A 25129-nucleotide genomic window follows, 5' to 3' on the forward strand; every position below is an offset into this window, starting at 1 on the left:
TTTAGCGAATGAAGGGACGAACTGTGAATTCGTTTTGCTGAGTTATTATCGCTGTCCTCGATAGGATTTACCAAGCGAGCATTTGACACAGTAAGTAGACAAAGCTGTCCAATGCTGTGTGGAAAGCTGAGTGTGATCGGAAACACGTTTTCAGCTTGGACGGTACCCCCGGGCACCGCATTTATATTTTTTCATAAACCAACAATGTTAAACAATACTGACTGTCTCCCATGACAGCACGAATGAAGATCAGAAAATGTTCCTCGAAAACGGTAAACTAATAAAAATATCTCCCTGAAATAATAATAATAATGTGATGTTTAGATTAGAAGATTTAATAGAGTTCGTTGCTTTGAGGAAGTGATACAGTTTTGAAGTGCATCACGTGATGAGTTCACGTTTTTGTGGTGTGACAAAATGTGTTAACGGCAGGCATCATGCCGCAGACGCATACTGTTATTTACTAACCAGAGCACGCAAAAATTACGACAACTTGAACCATCCATGTTTAGATCTTTTCCTATATTACGTGCCGAGAAAAGATTATGTAAACACACACTACAGCTGATACAATATGGAAGATCGGAAAAGATACATCTTATTAAAAGAGGTTAAAATAAAATTACAAGTCCCGCTATTAGCATTAAACTAAATCACACGGAATGTAATAATAAAGTATTTTTCGTTTGTCTCACGACGTAGTGTCACTTGTGATGTAGATCGCGACGTTTCGACTGCACACTGCTAGTCTTCATCAGGCGATAAGGTCGACTGGTTGTGCGGGAACTTATAAAGCACGCTGCTGCGCTGTGATTGGTTGGTTTTCAACAGCTGTGATTGGTGCATTTCGATCCTCGCTGTTTCTGTGTCCTGTTGTTCTCTCAGCGGTCCGCTGTCCTACAGTTCTCCTGTTGTCGTGTTTTTTGATCGTGGGCATCCATGCTTCAGGAATTTCAATTCCATTAACCCTGTTGATATTATTAGGGTGAAGTCTTATGTGAATTGCCTCTTTGACCCTGCGTTTGTAGCGGAGCTCCACGCGCCGAAGGCGCGTAGCGTAGCTCCATTGGTAACATGCGGGTACAAGGGAACAGACAGGGCAAATGGTATCCTATCGAACCGTCCGTACGCACGGATTAGGCCTGGGAACGAGCTAGGCTCCGGTGGCAACCCGCGTCTTTTGGCGGGAAAAATCATTACTATCAAGGCCTTAGCAAAAAAGTTTTTTAAAAACGATTTCTACTCAGCTAAGCTTTATATAGTAGGAAGTTTTAAACGCGAGGAAAAAAAAATCATTCTTAGCTCTTGTTGACAATGTTAGAATTACATGAAGGGGAGACTGACTTGAGGAAGTCCGCTGTGTGAAAAGTCAGGAAACAATCTCACAGCATGCCGATTTACCAAGCGTACGCATGAGTTCACTACTAAGCTTGAAGACTCCTCGATTGAAAAGCACACGAAGAACTCAGTTTTAAAGACAGTTTATTACAGATACATTATTTCTGGATATATTCCTCGTTTCACCCGCGATGACAACCATAGTTAGTAGAGGAGTAAAGATTGTGGCCGATCGAAATGGAAAATCTTCCAAGCTTCTTGGTGAGTTTGAAGCAAAGACGGTCAAAGACAACATTCCTTTACGAAAACAAGGTGAGCTATTGATGTTCATTTTTTAACAGATTAGAAAAGTCTTTGGTATTTAGATTAACCAGCATTCAACCTAATACACTGTACATCATTTTTAAACGAAGCTGGGTTCTAGCTCTCAGTCGTGAACCGGTATGTCAAACAAGGACATAGACTTAATGAACTGAAATTCGTTTTGTCTTAAACACGAGTTGTATTCAAAGCATACCTTACTTCTGGTTTTTCCTATCCGCGTTAATTTGTTTATTCTGTAGTTAAATCACCGAAGTAGGAAGAACACACCACTTTTAAACGTTGGAAAGAGTACAGAACAAGTAGAGAACAAAATTTACATGAAAATTTGTAAGAACGTGGTCGAGTCAGATGCAATACAGTATGGGGCCCAGTTCTCGGCCACTATAGACGTAAACTAGTATTTCTTTTCTCAGAATAACCAAAGAAACTTGAAATTTCTCCCAGAGCTTTCTACATTATTCAGCTTTTTGGTGTAAAGCTATCGACCGGTTAATAATTAATTATCCCGAACAATAATAAAAATAAAATCTCCTTTTGTGGGTCCAGTTCTCGGCCACGCGGCCCAGTTCTCAGCCACCAAAAAGCTTATGCGTAATTTCCGTATAAAAAGGCTCAATTAATTTTCACAGTCATAAAATTAAAATCACTCTGTAAACTTATTTATGGGGCGACCCTAAAACGCGGAACGACGGAATGGCGGAATGGCGGAACGGCGGAAAATAACCCCAAATCCTAAAAGACGGAATGGCGGAAAATTACTGCAAACCCTAAACGACGGAATGACGGAAAATGACTGTCCTAAACGACGGAATAGCGAACAGTTACCCCAAAAATACAAAATAGCAAAAAAAAAGAATAAAAACAGAGGAATAAAAATAAACTTAACATCTTCATGTATGTGTTAATCGTCAAGTGGAATTTTAAACTCGCTCACCCCAACGATCTGATTCTTTACTCGAAATCTCAGCTGCTTTGCACAATAAAAAATAACATGACAAATACTGGTTTGCACTGTAAAAATGGACTAGTTAAAATAACTATTTAAAATGGTCGCAACTAAAAACAATAGTCATTTTAACCATTCTTAACAGTCGAAATTGTCAACAAATGAAAATAGTTAAATCAACCTTGCATAATTGTGGTTTTAACCATTGAGATTAGTCACGATAACTCAACTACTCTGATTAGTTTAAACGACTAAAATCTTTAGTCATAGTACAGCTGGTACAATTGATTTATATTTTTCAGTCCACTTTTGGAATCATTTATTGTATTTTCACTCTGTTTCCTGTTTGTAATCGATTGAAGTGGTAAGTTAGGTAAATTCCCTAACTTAGAAAACGTAGTTCAGCCTACAACGAAGATCAAGATTGTGCAGCAAGACCACAAAAAAGGCCGGTAAAAATGCGATCATTCAGCGTTGCATAGTAGCTCGATTGATGAAGAAAATAAGTAAACTTTATTGTTTCAACTGATGACAGATTACATGTTCCAAACAAAAATATTTATAATAATTACTAATGGCTGATATAACTATTAAAATAAGTTATTTTAACTTGTTCTAATGCACGACTAACTCCCAATACTATTGTGAGTGGTAAAAACGACAGGTTTAAAAAAGTCGTTATAAATACGACAGACTATCACAACAAAAAGCTACAACAACACCAGCCTACATGCTTTATAATCTTTCATTGATACAAGGTAAAATTCTTACTACTATTCGGAAATACCGTGACTGTGTGAAATATTTCGGTCACTTACAAGAGAGTTCTGCCTGAAAAATCTGACTAAGCATAATCCCAGCCTAATGATGACCTGATAAAAGTGAATGGAAAAATGCTTCTTGAAGTGTAGTATTTGGGGAGCAACATTTTTATGCCTTTATCCGACCTGTAATAGGAAAGTGGGAACTAAACAAGCGCTTTGTTTACACACAGCGATTTAGTAACCTTCCGTGCGGATTAGTGATTTGTTCGGCGACCGGGCTAATCGGTCGGTAATTGAAATTATTAACAAGATCGAGGCCAGTTAAAAACTTACTATTTCACGGTATTTTCTGGTTTGCGGGTCACGCGATGCAACTAACTAAAAATTTCAAAAATAAAAAGCCTGTTCTGCAGGCTAGGTATTTTCGGAATAAAACAGGAATCTCTAGAATTTCCGTTGGTATCAATCAACTGACCATTTATTTGATTTGCTTTGTCACGTAAAGAAAACCGCTTTGAAGTTGTAACAATGGAAAGGGTGACAATGCTGTAAAGTCCCTTTGTTTTCCTGTGACAGTTTATGACCTGTAGTGACCAAGTTGATATCAGTTTCTTAGAATCGCCCGTCCGGTGAACATTCTCCGGTGTTTGATCGATGTTTCTTTCCTACGTACGTTTTCTCAATGCCATCAGTGCTTCTGGCCATCAAAGAGGACGTGACTGAATTAGTTTTTAACCGGGAACTGAACGAGCCAGTTGAAGAGCTGCCACGACGCATTCAAAACTAAAAAGTAAGCCGATTTGAGCAATCGTTGTCCGCCACTTTTAATACACAACAGCAAATTTAACTTTTGACTATTTTATCGTGTTTAAACCCAAATAGCTAACGAAGTGGACAGGGTAGAAGACTTCTTCGAGTTCGATTGCTTGACAATCAACTTAATTTAACCGAAGACAAGTTGGAAACGAGAAAACGCTTCATCCCGGCCCGTTCCTATCGCGATATGGACACACTTGGTAGGTGGATTCTTTTACTGAACTATTCATTTTCTATGCTTGGCACGTAAAATGTAAAGTTTTCTGGGATACTATCCTTAACTTTTTGTATATATGGAAACTGTTTAGGGATGATTACCCAGCGAACGTAGTTCCAATCTTATGGGTAATGAAACCAAAAAACCGTTTTTCCCGCCTAAAAGCTTTGGCGCCCGTGCATAAATTAATATTGTAATAATAAAAGTCAGACTTGTGACATTCTTCCGGTATCTCCGGAATCCACTTCAAGTATTCTGTTTGCGCGTTACTCGCGTAAATCTGTTTCCATCTCATGGAGTTGTGCACTGGTTATAAGTTTTCTATCAGTATATCTTGGTGTAGTTCATTTATCTTATGCTGCGATTACCTTTTTAACTGCCCAGAGCTCAAATTTTAATCTCTTACTGCTAGCTTGCGTGACGTTCATCCTTTATGAGTTTTAAATGTCCTCTCATTTTACTGCCGGTATCTCCGGAAACCACTTTGAAGAATTACATCAAGTATTTTGTTTGCCGCCATTGTTCGCGTGAATCTATTACCATCTCACGGAGTTGTACACTGGCTATAAGTTTTTAATCAGTTTATTTTGGTGCAGTTCATTTATCTCATGTTGCGCTTACCTTTTTCCCCTGTATGAACTGCCCAGAGCTAAAATTTTAATCTCTTACTGCTAGGTAGCGTGACGTGCGTTATTAGTTTAAACAACAACCATTAAGTTATTGATTCTGACAATAAGTTTCCGATTAACATGTAATGTCTAAGTTCATAAGCCCCCACGTGTCCGCACCGCAGACCGGTTATTTTTATTTTATTTCGGTACATGGAATGTAGGGAATTTTTTTAAATTGTCCGCAAGTTTGCCTGTTCAGTTTTGCTTTAAACAACCCAAATGGACATTCTTCAACACAAAAAGAGAAGTCAGTTTAAATCTTTTTTTTGTTATTAAGTTACTTGGAGGACTGAATTGTTGATGTATGAATTGAACTTATTTCTCTTTAAGTACTGTTTCATTGACTTTGATCTTGTGTACTTTTAAGTACATAAGTACATAACTAACAGATAAGATTGAATAAAAACTAAAATGTGATAAGGGTTGAAGGGCTGAACTCCAGCAGAAGCCGTTGTTTTGTCAAGGCAAGATTTAATTGCTTGCCTACTGGCAATTTCCTTGCTGAGGTTGTCCCTTGGGACAGCCTTGCTTGGGCTATAATCTGCAATCTGTGGGTTCTTGCTTCTTTTTCGACCTGGCTCGCATTTTTTATAGACTTCCCTTTTAACCTTTGATACCAAATTCAAAATTAATTCACTATTTCAAACAATATCTTCAGCAACACCATCTGAAAGCAACCTGCAGTCAACAAGTTCAGTGCTCCAAGAGTGAAATCCTGAAAAAAAGAGAAAGCAAGCAAAGAACGAATCGCATAAATAGAAAAAAAATATTTTTTTGCAGTCTGATGCAGCTAAAACAGTTAAAGGAAAAATCATCGAGCTTGAGAATAACAGTAAGAGTGCCAAGCAAATGGCCAGTTTTTAATGAAAGAAAATTCTGCTTATTGCAAATTGAAAGAAATACTACACCAGATCGTCTACTTCTGACAATGACCTTTAAGGGGCTGCGTGCAATTCACGTTAGGTTTTATTCATAATAGTATAAAGTCTGATAATGTTATGCATGGTTGGAATGAGATAAGATAATGACCGAGTTAGAGGTTGAGTTGAGTTTGAGTTGAGTTTGAGTTGAGTTTGAGTTGAGTTTGAGTTAAGATTGAGTTACCGTTTTCCATTTGTATTTGCTAAAAAAAGTGTTTAATTTAAGATGCGAATCACTTTTTACGACCAAATAAGCAAGAAAACTGATACTTTTGTATTTTAGAGAATTATGTTATCCTCATTTCGTGTCCTAACCCACCACCCCCCCCCCCCCTCATAATCTTTCCGATGGTCCGAACCTGGCCTTCTTTTCTTTTTTTTTTTTTTCCTGCGCTTCCCAGTGCAACTTTTGTCACGATCGAGCTCGCGAAGAAAATTGCACGAAAGCGCAATTGCAAGTGTAAACAGACGGCAATTCTATCGCCCTGATATCGCAGAAGCTTTGAACATTACGAAATTGCCACTACTTATCACTTGCGATTTTCACTGCGAGCTCGAGCGCGACAACAGTTGCACTGGGAAGCGCACTGGGAAGCGCGACAAAAATCGCCCGTGTAAACTAGCCTTACAGACTGAAAGCCGTCAACCTTCAAAGTTATTAACTTCTTTTATGACAAATCCTATGCACATGCCTATACAACCGCAAACAATTATAAATAAACGTTTTCGAAACGAAAGGTTTTTACCTTCACGCGTGGCTTGCTGATTTCTTTAAATCCAGGGGTTGTGGTTTCAAGGCTGTCATCATCAGATATTTCGTCACCCTAAATTTTTAAAGCAGATAAAACATAGGCTTTTCCTTTTTCTCGTATCAGAAAACCAACGATGCGGCAAACGGACAGTTACCTGTGCATCACTGGCAGATTTCTTTAACGCAATTTGCATTGCTTCTTCTTCACTTTCGACTTGGAATTTAAACCAACAGCTGTTGGTAAGGCGCGCTGGTGAAGAACTAAAAAGAGACTCCCCTTTGACTACATCAGCGTAGGAGGCAACAGAGTCACAATCCGAATCGCTACTTATAGACTCCATGATCGACCGTAATGGACAAAACAAATGATAAGAATGATCTTCAACGCACTTAAAACACGTTGTTCTCCAAATATCCAGAATTCGAAAAGGCGAATTATTTCTCTGTCCATTGTGGAGTTACCATGGCATTCAGACGAATTCCGATCTGATCGTGCGATTGCCGTGGGAAAGAATTCGCATTAGCCCGAAGAAAGGCTAGACAGAGAAACTGCGGGATAATGGTGAAATCAGTTTCGTATCACAAAATTAAATTTTGTAGCCAGAACCCCTGAGCTAAGACTAATTTTTCTAATCGGGTCTCCATTTGCCTTTAAAAAAAATAGTTTAGTAGCTGGTGGATAGAGGGTTTCAAAAATTGAAATGTCGGTTTGAACATAGCTAGTCGACGCGCGAGACAAAAGAAAAAATATTATGTTAGCCTCTCCTATTTTCTTCCTCTCGCGTTTCTCGAATAGCCTGAATAAAACTATCTCTGAAAGAAAATTAATGATGGACTGCTTGTAGTCAACACCGCGATAAAAGGTAATGATTTGCAAGCAACAAAACACGAGAGCTGAATTGTTCTTAGCGTAAAACGCGAAATAGTGTTAATTTGTCAGTAAGATGTTAAGTATTATTTCAGTAAATATAATGAGAACCTTCGATTTTGAACTTTCTATTGTAAAAAAAGGAAAAGACACTGGAAATACGGTAACTCAATCTTAACTCAATCTTAACTCAAACTCAACTCAAACTCAACTCAAACTCAACTCAACCTCTAACTCGGTAAATAGCCGATCCCTTTTCAATATATCATTTATACAGTTACAGGTGAAAGAAAGTGCCTTATATGAAGCCATTTTCACTGCATGTATACGTCTTGACTGTACACTCAATAAAGATGTAACTGAAATTGCTTGTCAATATGATCCATTTTAATGTGTCATCTCAACTCTTTTACATATGTTAAATCTACTAATTATTTATGGTTAAAATAACCCCATTTTTAACCTATTTTTTTTAGTTAAATTAACAAAAAGTAACTAAAAAAAATGGGTTGTCTCAGATGCACCCCGGGTACTTTTTTAAATGGTTGATTTAACTAATTTTGGTGGTTTCTAGCCAATATAATTTAGTTATTTTAACCAAAGATACTGGTTATTTTGACTTTAAATAACCTGGTTAAAACTGCCGGCATTTTTAATGGTTAAAACAACATAATTATTTGTGTTAAAACGACGTAACAAAAAGGTAAAACTAACCCTGTTGTTAGTTATTTCAACTTCATTAAATTAGTTGTTTCAAACCAAAAGAATCTAGTTATTTTAAACCATTTTAAACTGGTCAAAATGACTAAAAATAATGGGTTCTCTCAGATGCTTATGGCAACAATTTTAATTGGTTATTTTAACTAGTCAGTTTTTACAGTGTGTGATTTTTGTTTTATTAAAAAGCGTGCGGAAATCTCAGTTAGCTACTCCGCTTGTACGAAGACTTAATTACAATAATAATCATAAATAGAAGCTAACATTAACAGAATGAGTTTTTTGTAAAACAGAAACTAGAAAAAACGAATATCGAGACGAGCTGTCCATATCAGCATTGTTCGTATAAGGTCTTGTGACCTATGCGCTAAGACCAATGTCTCAGGTTTTGTTTTCTAATATTTACAAAATCATAAAAGAAATAAATCAAGTTACCGAGTCTAGTAACAGATTTCAAAGTTTTTTTCAGATTTCAGTGTTCGCACCAAATTAAAGCCCCCACGGGAATTACAATCATTTGTGAGTGGGCCGCTTTTTTTTTCGCTCATTTAGAGAAAAAAAATGGCGTATAAAAATAAGTGTACAAGGGTACACTTCAAAAAAGAGAACCAAGTTTCTTTATCACGACCTTCTCCCCCTTCGCTTTTGCCACAAAAACCAATCCAAAGGAGCCACGGCCGATTGTCTCCTCCTTGTCTTGTAGAAGACCCCAGTCAAACAGTGTTAGGCCTGTATAATCTTCGATAGAAGGTTTTTCGAAATTTACCCTCCCATTAAGGGAGGGCAATTTAAAAGCCATACAATCTAACAATTACGATGAGACAAGATATATTCGGGTTAATATCGACTTCAAAAATAAATCTGCACGTGACGCGAGTGTAATTGCTCCCGGGAATTGCTGTGTTAGCCGTCGGGTCAATTATCTTTGGTAAAACGTGTTAATGTGAGTTAATGATAGTACTTCCGTTCTCACGCGACAACTGCAAATACTTGAAATACCGAAAATACTTGTGGCTTGAGACATTGACAAGCTGCAAAGCAGCTGAGATTTCGAGTAAAGAATCAGATTGTTGGGCGAGTTCAAAATTCCACTTAACGATTAACACATACATGAAGATGTTAAGTTTATTTTTATTCCTCTATTATTATTATTATTATTCTTTTTTTGCTATTTTGCATTTTGCATTTTGTATTTTTTTGTATTTTGTTATTCCGCCTTTTAGGGTTTGCGGTGATTTTCCGCCATTCCGTCGTTTAGGATTTGGGGTAGTATTCCGTCATTCCGTCTTTTAGGGTTTGCAGTAATTTTCCGCCATTCCGTCTTTTAGGATTTGGGGTTATTTTCCGCCGTTCCGTCATTCCGTCGTTCCGCGTTTTAGGGTCACCCTATTTATGTTATATCGATCGCAAAATATTTTTATGAGGCTTTTTGCAGGTTCTTGCAAAACCGCAGAATTGTGTTGTGTGACCAATGCATTTAGATGGTTTACTTTGCAGTGGAAGGGTCTTGAAAGAGTTAGGTGTTGTAGAAATAATAAACAAGACAAGAGTTAGCTCAAAACTTAGAGATTTAATTGAACTTTATTTTTAAAACATTTCTTTCTTTTATTCTGGCTGCAGTAGATGAAATTATATTAAAAACCAAGCGCTAAGCTGTGATAGCGAGCAGGGTGGCCGAGAACTGGCAAATACGCAAAAGTCGCACGGAAAAATTCCGAAGTAAATTAAGACCAACAAAATACAAAGAATCAACGAAAAGTTAACTTAAGCAGAAAGCTGAATTATTTTACGTTTCACATGCAAAAAAATTAGTTCTTTTGGTTGGGGCTTTCGGATAAAATACGAATTTAACTGCATCCAAGAATTTCAAGGAGCCGTAAACAAACAAGATTTCAGGAAAACAAATTAACCTACCTCCGCGTAAACTCAACGTGTGAGCTTTCTATAGCGTGTTGAAGGATCAAACTAACGATACTTAGAGCACAAGAATCAGTCTATCGCAAATGTAAATCTATCGCTGGATGTAAAAAACTTTTTGTTTTAATTCAACTGAGGCGTGAAAAAACGCGTTGAACACAAAGTGGCCGAGAACTGGACCCGGCCGAGAACTGGGCCCCATACTGTATAGGGGACATTGCTAGCTGAGAGTCTTAGCGAAATATAGTTTCTCCATGACTTCTGTTATTTTTCACTGAGAACTTTGCGTAGTCTTCCTTATTTTAGTTTTTATATTTTTATCATATGAATGTTATGAGTGAAAACGTTTTGTGAAAGTTTTGTATTTCTTATCTGATTTTACAGCCTTTCTCAGAATAAATAAATTAGTTTTTTCATATTTTTATAACTTACCGTATTTAATCAATTAAACGCCTCCCTCGAATGAGCGCTACATATTAGAACAGAAATATTAATAAACGTCGCCCTCAAATAAACGCTGCATCATGATGATGCAGCATTCATTCGAATAACAGACTCGGAAAGCAAATGCAGTAATAATCAAGCTTGAGCAGGCCAAAAAAAATATTTTTCTTGATTGTAACAAGGTTTTAAGGTATTAAAATTAACTTTTCAGGCATGCACTAAAACATGTTTCTGTGTTTTTTTTTTAAATTTAAATGTTCAGTTACCATACTATTGTTTACAAGAAATAAATTGAATTTTAAATGAACGCCGCCCTCGTATAAACGCTTTCCTCTAATAAACGCCGCACTCGAATCACGAAAAATTAAATAAACGCCGTGGCGTTTAATCGAATAAATATGGTACATAAAAGAATATAGCACAGATTCTAAAATGTTATGCGAAAGATCATGAAATTTTCTTAAGTTATAACAACCAAGCTGATCCTGAAGTTATAATGTAGGATAAGGGCTTGGAAAAAAATAAATTCCAGATTGCCCTGTGGTTAACAAGCAGCTCTCAAATTTTGCTTGCCTAGGACTGTGCATGATTATGTTTCTTAGTAAACTTGTGACTGTATAATTTACATGTAGACGACTTGCCTGGGCCTTTTAACCTAAATTACGCAAACAGGCACGAAAAATTAATTGCTTGACAGAAAAATCTACTTGCCCCAGATAATCAGAGGGTACTTTTTTAGCCCTGTGGCTATGAGCATTGCTTTCTGGAAGGTTGCACATGACTCGTACAATTCTTTAAGCCTTTCAAAGTTTTCCCACTTAAAGCAGTGACTAAATCAAATATTTTTGCCAATTTTTTTTCTACAAGAGAAGTAGGATTAGTTTTTGATCGTGAAAAAAATAAGTTCAAAATGGGCCTGTCTGCGATGACTCGAGGATTATATAATTAAAAGTAAATAATACATACATGTATTATTTATTTACATGCACAACAAGTTTTTTGAGGTCAATTTCAGTGAGAAGTTATCATTTATTTTGGTAAATCTGTTGTCTTTCTAAAACTTGCTGTTAGGATTTCCATACTTTTTGCCAGGATGCAAGTTAAGAATTTTACAGGTTTTTGATATGTATAAATTTTGTTTTCAGTGCAGGGAAAACAGTCAAGGGGTGCAGTTAGTGAAATTGGTGATGCAGGTAATCATTACATAAGTGTCAGCTTATACCTTTCTTTAGCTAGATATTAAAGAAGCTCCATGACACATTAGTGCATGAAACTTGTTTTTCAAGTGTAAAACTTTTGGGTGTGAAAAATGGTATGCGTTTTAACCCCTTGGTAAGTTTACATTGTATATTTCCCTAAAATCCTCGTTCAATTGAAGAATTTAATATACACAATTTATATGTAACAGCACATGTACATAAAATGTTTTTATTGTTCAAGTAAAATGTTTTCGTTGTTCATACAATGCACCCCTCCCCCACCGTGGAGGAGGGGTATGAGGGCAAAGAACCAACAAGATCTGCTGCCTGACCCGAAAAAATACCGGAATACTTGTAATGATTTTGTGGGAGAAGTGCAAATTGACTTGTTGTGTTTGAATTCCTTTTGTTAATACCTTAATTAAACCTTAATAGCTAATAAGCTCAAGCCCTAACTTAACATAAATTGTCTTGTTGTGGTACCAGGCAAATGTAGAAATAGAACTTAAACTCAGCTGAAATTTTACGTGAACACAAAGACTTAGTAAAATTTTAGAGCTGTTTAGGCCAGAAAAGCCAGCTGGGCTTGTTGATGAACCGGCTAAGTGTTTTCTTAGCTACATCCCTGATAAAAGTTTTAGGGAGAATATGTAAGCTTTCCTGGACTTAAGTGTCATTGTCAGAGTAAACCAGGCAATACCAAAAGATGGGGGTCAGCCGATTTCCCTCATATTTTCAGCATTTAAAACCTATCAGATAAGATTAAGATTGGTGGCATTTAAATGATTTTCTGTCTTTTCAATCTTGAGATTGACCACCTCCCTAGTTTTTGGCACAGAAAGTGCCAAAAATCCTCATAAAAAAAGGCCAAATTCTCAGTACAGGAAACAGATCTTCCTTTTGCATTTCGTGCACAAAACTTTTTCTCAAGGTAAATTAATTTGTCGTTGATGTTTTGCATGCTTAGAAACAACTTTTCAGTTCAACTGTAATTTTTACCATATTTTCTAAACTAGGTAGGTAGCTTGTGTCTTGCCACAGAGTGAATTTGGGGCATTTTCAAATTCAATTTTTTCAAAAGTGCGATAGTATATTTTTTATTAAAAGCCATTTTGTAATAGTCCATACCCTTCTTATTCGAAAACAAGAATTTATTGATTGGCACGATAAATTCTTTCTCCACAAAATTAGTTCAAAAATGGCTCTGATCGCTCTTATGGCTATTTTCCCGCCAAAATTAAATCACACTAAAATATCACATAACATCGATACAATTATATTTTGAAATGAAATAGTTGTATTTTAATTCATTGAAAGGAGTAGAAACTTCATTAAATGTGTTAATAATTGATTACGAATTAACTATGTTAATTAACCCTCGGAGGTACAAGAGGGGGGGGGGGGGGTGGTGGATGCTACTACCCCATGAGGTTTTTTCTAAATTTTGAAAAAACGATTTACTCTACAATGCTGAAACTTTCATTAACTGTTCATTCATCCTTTGCGGAAATTTTGATATGTCAACGATGTGTCCGTGGTGTGTAACGTTGCCATGGCAACGTCATAAATACAAGCAGGTCTTGCCAAAAATCGTCATTTTTACCATTTTTCTTAATTTTTTCCAGTTTTTTAAAACAGAAGTGCAAGATGTGTTTATTTTTACATTCCGTAAGCATTCTGGCTTGATTTTGCATCAATTCCCGTTATTTTCTGACTTTCTAAGAAAATGTTGAAATCCAAGATGGCGAATCCAAGATGGCAGCTCTAATGACGTCACAGCCAATTAAAATTATGTCATCTTATAGAGTACGCTGAGGGCTTTCTTCCAAGTTCAAATTAATTTCGCTACGCCTTAATATAACGAAAACTCCGGCGAGGGGTTCCATCCATTCCCCCCCCCTTGTACGATGGTGGGGGTGTGAGTTGGCTTGTACGTCCGACGGTTAAAGTAATAGATACCGCAGTCCGTGCATAAATTCATTGTGTATTTCCGGCGAAAACTAAGTCGTATTACGTAAGCATTGTTTCGATTTTCATAGTTTAGTTTGGTATGTCTTAAAAGCGAGATTATAAACGTAATATATAAGGCGGTCTTTGCATTGTAGTAACGATCCAAGGTACCAAAGAAAGAAACCACGAGTCGAGACGTTATTTCTCACTTTCGACACGGAATTTTGTCAGTTTCAATTCATACTATCACGTTTCATTCGGGACAAACACTCTTATATAAAGTATGAATTTTTCGTTAGCTTCACAAGAATCACCTTGTAGTCTTCTCGAATATAGTACAACTGTTCTACCGTTAGATGCTTGAAAACAAGATGTTACAGTTCGCTTACTACTCAAGGTCATGTTGTGAGTGGCAAGCGAGGATGGCGATCTCGAAGTTCAGAAATCACTGAGGGAGCTTTCTTCATTCAGTTCAGGTCACTTTGACTTATCCGTAGATAGAGTGGCAGGTATGAGCATCTGTCCAGAACACTAAAAGAGAAGTAACAGACGACTGCATGCGACTGGCGACCTTGAAAAAATACCTGTTGTTATCACTGCACAAAGATCAATGCAAACAGATTAATGACCCACGCCGTGTTTGCATGACCTTTGTAATGTATGCAACACTGTCACGCTGGTTGTAATTCGAGCGCCTCTCTTTTCAAGTTAGTCTCGAATTCTTGTATATTTTTCTTTTTACAGGACCCCTTTGATAACAGTACTCATGTACTGAAGGGTCATCCTGTTTAAAAATTCGTTGTTATTATTATTATTATTATTATTATTATTATTATTATTATTATTATTATTATTTCATCCTAAAAGAGACACAAAAACGCACACAAGACCCAGGTAAACATAGGTAGAAGTTCAGATCAGCTGTGTATTTTTTCAAGAACCTTTAGTGACAGGAAGCGTATTTTTTCATTTCTAATTTTGCTATAACGCAAGTGTCATCGTGACGCACCCGAAGTAAGTAGTAACTCCAATTTAACCAATAAAAACAGAAAACATCTCTGTTTTCATCTTTGTCGAGGACTGCATTTTCGTTTTGGTCATTGGAGAAAACTGAAATGTGACCCCAACTCGTGTGTGAATTTTCATAGAAGCACAAGGTTCATCAATTTATATGGGCATCGTTTACCGATATAAGAGATAAACCAAAATGTTCGTTTCAGGTCACTAGAATCAATGTCTAGTATATGTCTGTGTCATATTTTATAACTGAATCGTCTGGTCAGATCAGAATTCGTACCCAAGCGATAGTCAAGCTAATCCATTATAGGATGCTTAAGATGCACACACTTTTGCTTATGATTCGCCACTATGAGAAAACTTTCTTATTCAAAACTATTTGTGAATTAAATTAAGAAAAAAAATTCTTAATTTTTGTAGCACAAACGCCTGGTCAAACTTGACAAAGGTCGTGATGGTTGCAACAACAACTTTGTTTCGTGTTGTGTACCTTTCAGCCACGATAAATTTCTGTGAGGGCGTGGTTCGCCTACAACCTTGAAGCAGATTTCATTTGTACTGTAAAAGATTTGTACTACAGAAACCCTAAGAAAAAATCGTGCAAATGGAATATTAAGCCAACCTATTGCCCGGCTTTTTAACTATCAAAATAAATAATTGGGCGAGGCGAGAGTTAGCCGATGTACAGGAGAAATGCTTATACGAGTATACATCGCGCCAGTGAAACTGTAGTGCATGTCTAACAATTATATTCGTTTTTCCTTTACGATCACTTGATTGCCTGTACAACAAAATATCCAACATTCAACCAACATAAATTAAAGGAAAGAGTAAGCAAGTGATCTCGTTGTTCAAATGTTGAATATTTATAGATGTATCTCACTAGCATTTCAAACAAAATGATGTTTTGTATACATTCCTTGATTCTAAGAAGCTGGGTGTGGCCATTACAAAACTGTGTATCACTGTTTTATATTTGAAAATTAGTAACCCGAGTTTTCTATGAGTTAGATTAATCAACGAAGCTCAGCCGAGTCGACTATCGCTATCCAAAACATACAGTGGACTATCGCTATCCAAAACCTAAGATGTAAAGCACTTTTAAGCCAACGCACAATCATGCCCTATCAGCGATTATAGTTCACCAAAAAATTTTCTCAGATTCTGATTGGATTAAATTGATCACGTGACGCGATGGTGTTCATCCGCGGAAGGCACTATCAGCCCATAGTGCCCGTCCGAGAAAAATGCCCGGATGGATAGTGCCGGCCCGTGAAATTTTTTGTAAACAAGTGTGCCTGCAGACAAAAAAAAAACAACCAAAATCACTGCATTTAGTAGATTTCTTCTCTGATTTTGTTTCGTTTGTTAAATTTTGGCTTTCAATTGAGTTTTTTTATTTTGAAAAGTAAAAAATAATTCACGATGTTCGTTTTTGAATGGGCGCGCCAAAGCCGGAGAAAATTTAGTGGTGAATAATAAAAACGATAGAGTGTTTCTGTCTCGGAACTATCGGTCTGATAGTTGCCCCTTGGAAATTTGATGTTCTTAAAACTAGCATATTAGCCCTTAAAGCTTCGCTTCTCGGGCTAATATTTGTTTTAAGAACATCAAATTTCCGCGGGATAACTATCAGTCGATAGTTCCTCGACAGAAACACTCTATTGTTTAAATAGTGCCCGTCCAAGGAAAATACCAGAAAGGATAGTACTCGTCCGTGAAAATTGTTGTAAAGCGGGCCTGCAAACAGAAAAACCCCACAAAAGTCACTGCATTTAGTGGGTTTCTTGTCTGGTTTTGTTTTGTTTGTTAAATTTCGGCTTTGAAGACTTTCATCTGAAAAAAATGTCCTGATTACAGTCATAGCAGTCAAAATGCAATCATCATCGTCATCATCATCACCACCGCCACCCCCACCACCATCATCATCATCATCATCATCATCATCATCATCATCATCATCATCATCATCAACAACAACAACAACATTATCATCATTATCTCCACAGGTGCCCCATGATCTATGATTGTTATTTTATTATAGGAAATGAAAGCTCAGATTTATGAACTTTATGGGCCATATTGCTGAACGTTGTGCTTCTGTTCAAATTTAGATGGGTGTTGGGACATATTACAGTCGTCTTCAGTGATAAAAACGAGAATACAGTCCTCAACAACATATATCCAAAACAGAGATTTGTGCGTTTATTGGTCAAATGAGAGTACATTAAATAATTAGCACACAATTTCATCAAGAGTGTTACGATAACAGTTGCTCTATAGCCAGATTGTATAAGCAATGTTATAAGGAAAAAATGCTTCCTATTACTAACAATTGTAGCATAAAAATTGCTCAGCTAAACTTCTACCTGTGTACGTCTACTTGGGTCTTGTATGCGTGTTTGTGTCTGTTTTGGTATGAAAAGAACTAAAGACTAACTTGAAAAGAGAGGAGCTTAAATTACAACCAGCGTGACAGTGTTGCATACATTACAAAGCTCATGCAAACACGGCGTGGGTCATTAATCTGTTTGCATTGATCTTTGTGCAGTGATAACAACAGGTATTTTTTCAAGGTCGCCAGTCGCATGCAGTCGCCTGTTACTTCTCTTTTAGTGTTCTGGACAGATGCTCATACCTGCCACTCTATCTACGGATAAGTCAAAGTGACCTGAACTGAATGAAGAAAGCTCCCTCAGTGATTTCTGAACTTCGAGATCGCCATCCTCGCTTGCCACTCACAACAAGACCTCGAGTAGTAAGCGAACTGTAACATCTTGTTTTCAAGCATCTAACGGTAGAACAGTTGTACTATATTCGAGAAGACTACAAGGTGATTCTTGTGAAGCTAACGAAAAATTCATACTTTATATAAGAGTGTTTGTCCCGAATGAAACGTGATAGTATGAATTGAAACTGACAAAATTCCGTGTCGAACGTGAGAAATAACGTCTCGACTCGTGGTTTCTTTCATTGGTACCTTGGATCATTACTACAATGCAAAGACCGCCTTATATATTACGTTTATAATCTCGCTTTTTAAGACATACCAAACTAAACTATGAAAATCGAAGCAATGCTTACGTAATACGACTTAGTTTTCGCCGGAAATACACAATGAATTTATGCACGGACTGCGGTATCTATTACTTTAACCGTCGGACGTACAAGCCAACTCACACCCCCACCATCGTACAAGGGACGGGGGGGGGGGGAGTGGATGGAGCCCCTCCCCGGAGTTTTCGTTATATTAAGGCGTAGCGAAATTATTTTGAACTTGGAAGAAAGCCCTCAGCGTACTCTATAAGATAACATAATTTTAATTGGCTGTGACGTCATTAGAGCCGCCATCTTGGATCCGCCATCTTGGATTTCAACATTTTCTTAGAAAGTCAGAAAATAACGGGAATTGATGCAAAATCAAGCCAGAATGCTTACGGAATGTAAAAATAAACACATCTTGCACTTCTGTTTTAAAAAACTGGAAAAATTAAGAAAAATGGTAAAAATGACGATTTTTGGCAAGACCTGCTTGTATTTATGACGTTGCCATGGCAACGTTACACACCACGGACACATCGTTGACATATCAAAATTTCCGCAAAGGATGAATGAACAGTTAATGAAAGTTTCAGCATTGTAGAGTAAATCGTTTTTTCAAAATTCAGAAAAAACCTCATGGGGTGGTAGCATCCACCCCCCCCCCCTCTTGTACCTCCGAGGGTTAATTATCATAGTTAATTCGAATTCAATTATTAACACATTTAATGAAGTTTCTACTCCTTTCAATGAATTAAAATACAACTATTTCATTTCAAAATATAATTGTATCGATGTTATGTGATATTTTAGTGTGATTTAATTTTGGCGGGAAAATAGCCATAAGAGCGATCAGAGCCATTTTTGAACTAAATTCGTGGAAAAAAAATTTATCGTGCCAATCAATAAATTCTTGTTTTCGAATAAGAACGGTATGGACTGTTATAAAATGGCTTTTAACTTTTAACTTTTGAAAAAATTGAATTTGAAAATCCCCCAAATTCACTCTGTGGCAAGACACAAGCTACCTACCTAGTTTAGAAAATATGGTAAAAATTACAGTTGAACTGAAAAGTTGTTTCTAAGCATGCAAAACATCAACAACAAGTTAATTTACCTTGAGAAAAAGTTTTGTGCACGAAATGCAAAAGGAAGATCTGTTTCCTGTACTGAGAATTTGGCCTTTTTTATGAGGATTTTTGGCACTTTCTGTGCCAAAAACTAGGGGGGTGGTCAATCTCAAGATTGAAAAGGCAGAAAATCATTTAAATGCCACCAATCACAATCTTATCTGATAGGTTTTAAATGCTGAAAATATGAGGGAAATCGGCTGACCCCCATCTTTTGGCATTGCCTGGTTTACTCTGACAATAACACTTAATCACAGTACTTTCAACAGCACCTGTCAGAGATAAATAATTACAAGAGTCTCAAAAGACACATCATTTTGTAGGGAACTCTTGAATTAAGCCGGTGTTTCACACCCCAAAACATTCATCAAAGCCTCGCCATGTGCCGGGTCTTTTTGATAGCACTATTAGTGTCTTCAGTAGGTAAAAAAAGGTTTTGCTGACACACTCACTCTGAAAGGACTTTTTGGTTCTAAACATACATGTATCCCCCAACACATTCCCTGGCCCATGCAAAAATTGGAAAAATAACTCTCTTTTTTATGTATCTGTATAATGTTCTGAATAAATTCAATGAAAATTATAAATATTCATTTGATGTCAATGATCATCAACAAAATGGTATCTGTTATTTTCCCTTTTTCAGGGTTAACACGAGTAGCAGAATTTCCACAGAGAGTTGCAGACACAGAGAGAGAGAGATAAATGAAAAATCAGAATATATTATTTCTTCATTGCATGTACAACTAATACTTATGTACTCTGTGTGAAATACAATTTATGTGGTCAGGTGTAATTTTAAAGTTAATGAAATAGAGCCAGATAAGGCTCATCCATGTACGTATTTCTTAAGGGATCTCTGACAACACAATATAAAAATCATCCGGCTACCCAAACATTTGTGGGAGGTTTGGTGACCTAATGGTTATTGTGCTGGACTCCGGATCGAGCGGTCCGGGTTCGAGACCTGGCCCGGGCACTACGTTGCGTTCTTAGGCAAGACACTTTACTCTCATAGTTCTTCTCTTCACCCAGGTGTATAAATGGGTACCGGCTTATTTACTGCTGGGGGAGGGGGGGTTAACCCTGCGATGGACTAGCATCCCATCCAGGGGGAGTAGAAATACTCCTAGCCGCTTAATAATGCTGCAGAAACCTGGTTACGCTCCAGCCTGATGAGCCACTTGGCTCAACAGCAGGCTTTACCTACCCAAACATTTAATTCCCAGTGCCCACACTGTGAAGAACAGTAATCATGATAATGAGATACACAGTTCATCAATCTCTAAATTAATCTCACATGTTGCAATACAATAATAACTGATAAAATATATGTTGTTCATAGGTAAATTTTTACTTCACCAAAACCGAACTCAGTCATTAAATAATAAAACATTAAACACAGCTGTTTTGTTTTGTGGGTGTGTCTCACAGATTAGTTATTTGTTGTTATTTATAGTATCGGGAAATAATACTGTCACTGTTCCAATAGGGCCCCCGTTTGAGGGGGGGGGGGGTGGGACAAGCTACATGCAAAACTTTCCAGTTGTATGCTATGTACAGCTATAACATACCAGTTATGGTGGGTGTATGGATATTTTCTAGAGCAACGCTTTCTTTGTTCTAGTTTCTCTTTGAGAGTTTTTATATCTTTGGGAGGTTATGCACAAACTGCTAGATGATCATCCTCTTTTGATTGATCAACTATTTTTACTTTTATTTGGTGCTGTTGTTCATGGTGAAAAACAATACATAATATATATAAAGAAAATAACACGAATAAAAAATCATTCTAAAAAAAATGTAAAGGGCATATAACCGGGGGAGCTCCGCTTTTAGGCTTGCCTAAATCTATATTACCAGTGTGGGTCACGATCAATAAACTTTACCTCGTTCCAAAGCGGGTAGTGTCCGGTGTTGTTGGTGTGTTCTGTAACGGCGGAGGTTTGGGTACGGGCGAGTCGGATGTCCCGGTCGTGTTCTTTGATCCTGTCTTGCATAGGTCCTCCCGTCTAGCCGCACTACGGAAACTAGAGAACGACCCCAGCCTGCTGGCCGCACAACGCTAACACCTGCTCAGATCGCTGACCTTCTGACGTTCGTTTTGAGATCCACATATAGCTTTGGAACGAGGTAAACGAACATCTTCACCACGCTCTTTCACCTGTTAGTCGACTATCCCCTCCGTCTTCCACAGTCGAATCACCTACTGATGCAACCTCACAACGGTGCACTGCACCCCTTCGGAAACAAATAAAACGGATGGTCTGCAAGCTCTCCGGCAAAGCCTCCAGCAGAGAAATGTGTCAGACAAAGCTGCAAAAATCATCCTCCAGTCTTGGTTAACAGGAACACAAAAACAGTACAAGCCGTACATCACACAATGGATTGCCTTTCGTAGTAAACGGGAGAATGATCCCTATAACCCACCTTTGACAACAGTTTTGGATTTTCTGGTCACCCTACATGACATAGGACTGTCTTACACCACCATCAATACTGCTCGGAGTGCCATATCAGCTTTTGCTGTCCCAAAGAATAACATTGGCATTTGTCAGTAATCCACTCATTTCAAGGTTCATAAAAGGTGTCTTTAAGGGCTCTCCACCAACTCCTCGTTACCATTCTACTTGGGATGTGAAACCTGTCTTAACCTATCTTTCATCCCTCAACCCTGTTGAGGAACTTGAGTTAAAAACTCTTAAACTGAAGCTGATTATGCTGATGTCATTGGTCTCAGCACAAAGAGGACAGAGTTTGCATATACTGGATATTGCTTACATGAAGGAAGCACCTGATGGTTTTGAATTTTTACTCTATGAACACATGAAGCAAACTAAGCCTAGCTACAAAGCTCCGTCAATTATCTTGAAAGCTTTTGAAGCTGATTCATCACTCTGTGTAGTTACCTGTTTGAAGGAATATCTTAAGCGTACCAAGTCCTTAAGAGGTTTAGAAACTAAACTTTTTATTAGTTTTGTTAAACCTTACAAGAGAGTATCCAGGGAAACTATTTCTAGATGGATCCGTTCAGTCATGGAGACTGCTGGTGTAGACACTAACGTATTCAAACCCCACAGTACAAGAGCTGCAGTTTCCTCGAAAGCTAAAGCAGCATGTGTCCCTGTTCATGACATTCTGCGAACTGCTGGATGGTCATCATCTAGATGTTTTGATTTATTTTACAATAAATCAGTGGAGTCGTTTAATTTTGCATCAGCAATACTCCACAGTGACTAAAAAGGGCAATTTATCTCAGCCTTGTTGTTACTCATAGCTCCATTACAGCATTGTCTGCTTAGAACATATTTGGACATTATGTCTTATATTTCCCTTATAGGTGAACCATTGCTATTGTTATGTTACAAGTTTTGTTGTATTCTGTTTATAAATACATCTTTGTTGCTGATCCTGTACACAGTTTTGGGACTTTTTCCTCGTGCATGTGACTGTCTTAGTTTTGAAATCTCAGGGGATCCCTGGGGCAGTGATGACGAGATAGAATTGAGAAATTAAACGAGACTTTTGATTGGAATTCTAGGGAGTCATCAAACTGCTCCAAGGGATGACATGCCCACCCATTGTTCCCTACCCATTATCTCACTATTTTACTTGGGGTCTGTTTTTCACAATGCCCTGTTTCTTCTTTTTGTGAGACACCATCGTTAGTTGACACTCACATTCGGCTGTAAATACTGGTTATGCGCATGCGCTTGGCAATCTCATGTGATCCCTTGGAGCAGTTTGATGACTCGATAGAATTCCAATCAAACTTCAACTTACAGGTAAGTATCGTTTAATTTCTCAATTTTATGCTTTCAAAATAAATATCTTTTCAAGGCAGTTGTGGTACCAATAATTCAAATTAATTGGTCAAATATTATTCTCTGATGACATTATGTGGCACTGAAAGAACCTTCTGCAAAAAAAATATCGAAAAAGGCTTAACCAGAAAAATCAGAGTTACATCAAAGGGAGAATTTGCTCGACAGGAAAAAAGTAATTTTACATGCAGTAATATCTGTTCCGTATCGCAAAGGAAATCACCACAGAAATAGTTAATTAAAATTTGTGTTTACTACAGCTAATATAAATAGACAAATGACAAACTTACAGGTTGGCAGTTTTCACACCGTTGTGACATGTTTGGATGTGTTCCTAGAAACAGACGTGCTGATTTAAGATTATGCAAACATACTCTAGCTGGTGTTGACAACTTGAAACATATATGTTCAGATCTTCTTCCACTTCGTGACGAGGAAAGATTATGCAAACACACACTTCAGTTGATACAACATGGAAGATCGGAAAAGATACATCTTATTAAATGAGGTTAAAATTAAATTACAAGTCCCGCTATTTTTATTAACTGAAAATCGCAGACTGTGTTTTATAATAATAATTCCTAAAAATTTGGTTTTTAAAATCTCGAACATCTGATGCAATGAGTAAGACGATTAAACATGCACCTCTTTCAGTTTCGGCTAATTTGCATTTACAGACTGAGCACATCCTTTTGTTGACTCGAAGCTTAAGCTTCTCTTCACTCATGTTAAAACGACACGGAGTTTCTACCAAAGACTTCTGTAACTATGCAAGGACCACTCTGACAAACAGGAGCAAATTGTAGCTGGATCTTGGTGTAGATCAGGATCAGCAGTAGACTTGATAAACAATAAACTGATGAAGGTTGGTTTTGTTCAACCCAATATATTGGGCCGAAATAAATTTCTAAAATCAGTCCCTAGCTGTTTGATCAGCCCTGCATTTAAAGTTTGTTTAGTAAAGATTATATCGCTTTCCTCAAAAATTGACAGCTTTAAGCACCAACCTCTGCTTCGAAAATAAAAATATGTTAAAATTTTTACCTTACAAGTTCCTCTCAAGTAATGCATGATTACAAGTAAATGTAAACGTTGATGTTCAAAAACAATCATTTAGATATATTAGGTAGCAGAGCTTTGTCTTTTTCACGAAAAAAATATTAACTTAAGTGATTTTCTTAAATAAAGACTTCTATGATACAAATGTCACCCTTTAAGAGACGACATGTACATCGGGAATTAATCTTCGCATTAGTTTTCTTTGCAAATAAGCTTCCTTATTTCCATCTTAATGTCCTTCTTCAAAAACGCGTAAACCAAAGGATTCACAGCGGAGTTGAGTACCAGGAGTATACTGACGATCTGGCCAGCTTTATTGGACACTTGGCAGGAAATAATAATGCTGCACAAAACTAACCAGTTAACCACTATGAAACAACCCAAGAAAAGCACGACAATAGCAATTATGAAGGGAGCTGTGTTTTGCCTTCTTCGTCGACGGAAAGTTACAGCTTCAGGGGATGAGTGGCTTGGTTGAAGCTGCAGTTCAATCGCCGCTTCTTGGTGTGACTGTGCACGTGCAACAACTAGGATACGAACAACGGCATAGAAGAGCAGCACGCAGGATATTATGTCAAAGGCCGAGACGCCGACTAGTCGAAATGCATTCTGCGCAGTGATGGAGTTTGTGGCGTACATTCCCACCAAAAGTGACAGCGAGATATTGCGAAGGGAATCAACCATGCTGTCAGGATAACTATTCCGGGGCGTCTCTTAGTTATGGAGGTGTTGTATCTGAGTGGTTGAACTATGGCGATGAAACGATCCCAAGTCAAGGTGCAAAGATTTGTGACTGAACAGTGGAGGAAAAACCAGTAGAAAGCCACGAATATTCTGACGTTGCACACCACTGACAAACTACAAAAATAACTCGATGGAAAAACGGCGACTCCGACCGCAAAGTCAGCCACTGCTACGGAAAGGACGAACCAGTTAGCTGGGGAATGTAGTCGGCGAGTTTTGGCGACAAGAAGGACTACGAAGGCGTTTCCAATTGCTGTTACGACTGAAAGTAACCAGCCGATAGAATTGAGCCAATTTTCCACCATCATTTTAAGCGAATGAAGAGACCGAACTCTGAATTTGTTTTGGCTTAGTTTTTATCGCTTTCCTCGATGGGATTTACCAAACGAGCATTCGCACACTTTTTTTTAAAGTAGAAACAGCTGTTCACAGCTTTGTGAAAACCAGTCTTATCGGAAACCCGTTTTTTTTTTG

General features: G+C 37.5%; 1 long non-coding RNA gene and 1 pseudogene across 1 annotated transcript; one reads left to right on the forward strand and one right to left on the reverse strand.

Moving 5' to 3' along the window:
• The first annotated feature begins 1437 nt into the window (after positions 1 to 1437).
• Positions 1438 to 20846, forward strand: LOC144666996 (uncharacterized). The gene is made up of 3 exons (XR_013573266.1): positions 1438 to 1650; positions 11839 to 11886; positions 19675 to 20846. It is a non-coding gene; the product is annotated as an uncharacterized LOC144666996 (long non-coding RNA).
• A 3257-nt stretch (positions 20847 to 24103) lies between these two features.
• On the reverse strand, positions 24104 to 25008 carry LOC144650395 (octopamine receptor beta-2R-like; annotated as a pseudogene).
• Positions 25009 to 25129: the final 121 nt, after the last annotated feature.

Source organism: Oculina patagonica, chromosome 1, assembly GCF_052425735.1.
Source record: "Oculina patagonica isolate OP01 chromosome 1, crgOcupat, whole genome shotgun sequence".
NCBI classification, from domain to species: Eukaryota; Metazoa; Cnidaria; class Anthozoa; order Scleractinia; family Oculinidae; genus Oculina; species Oculina patagonica.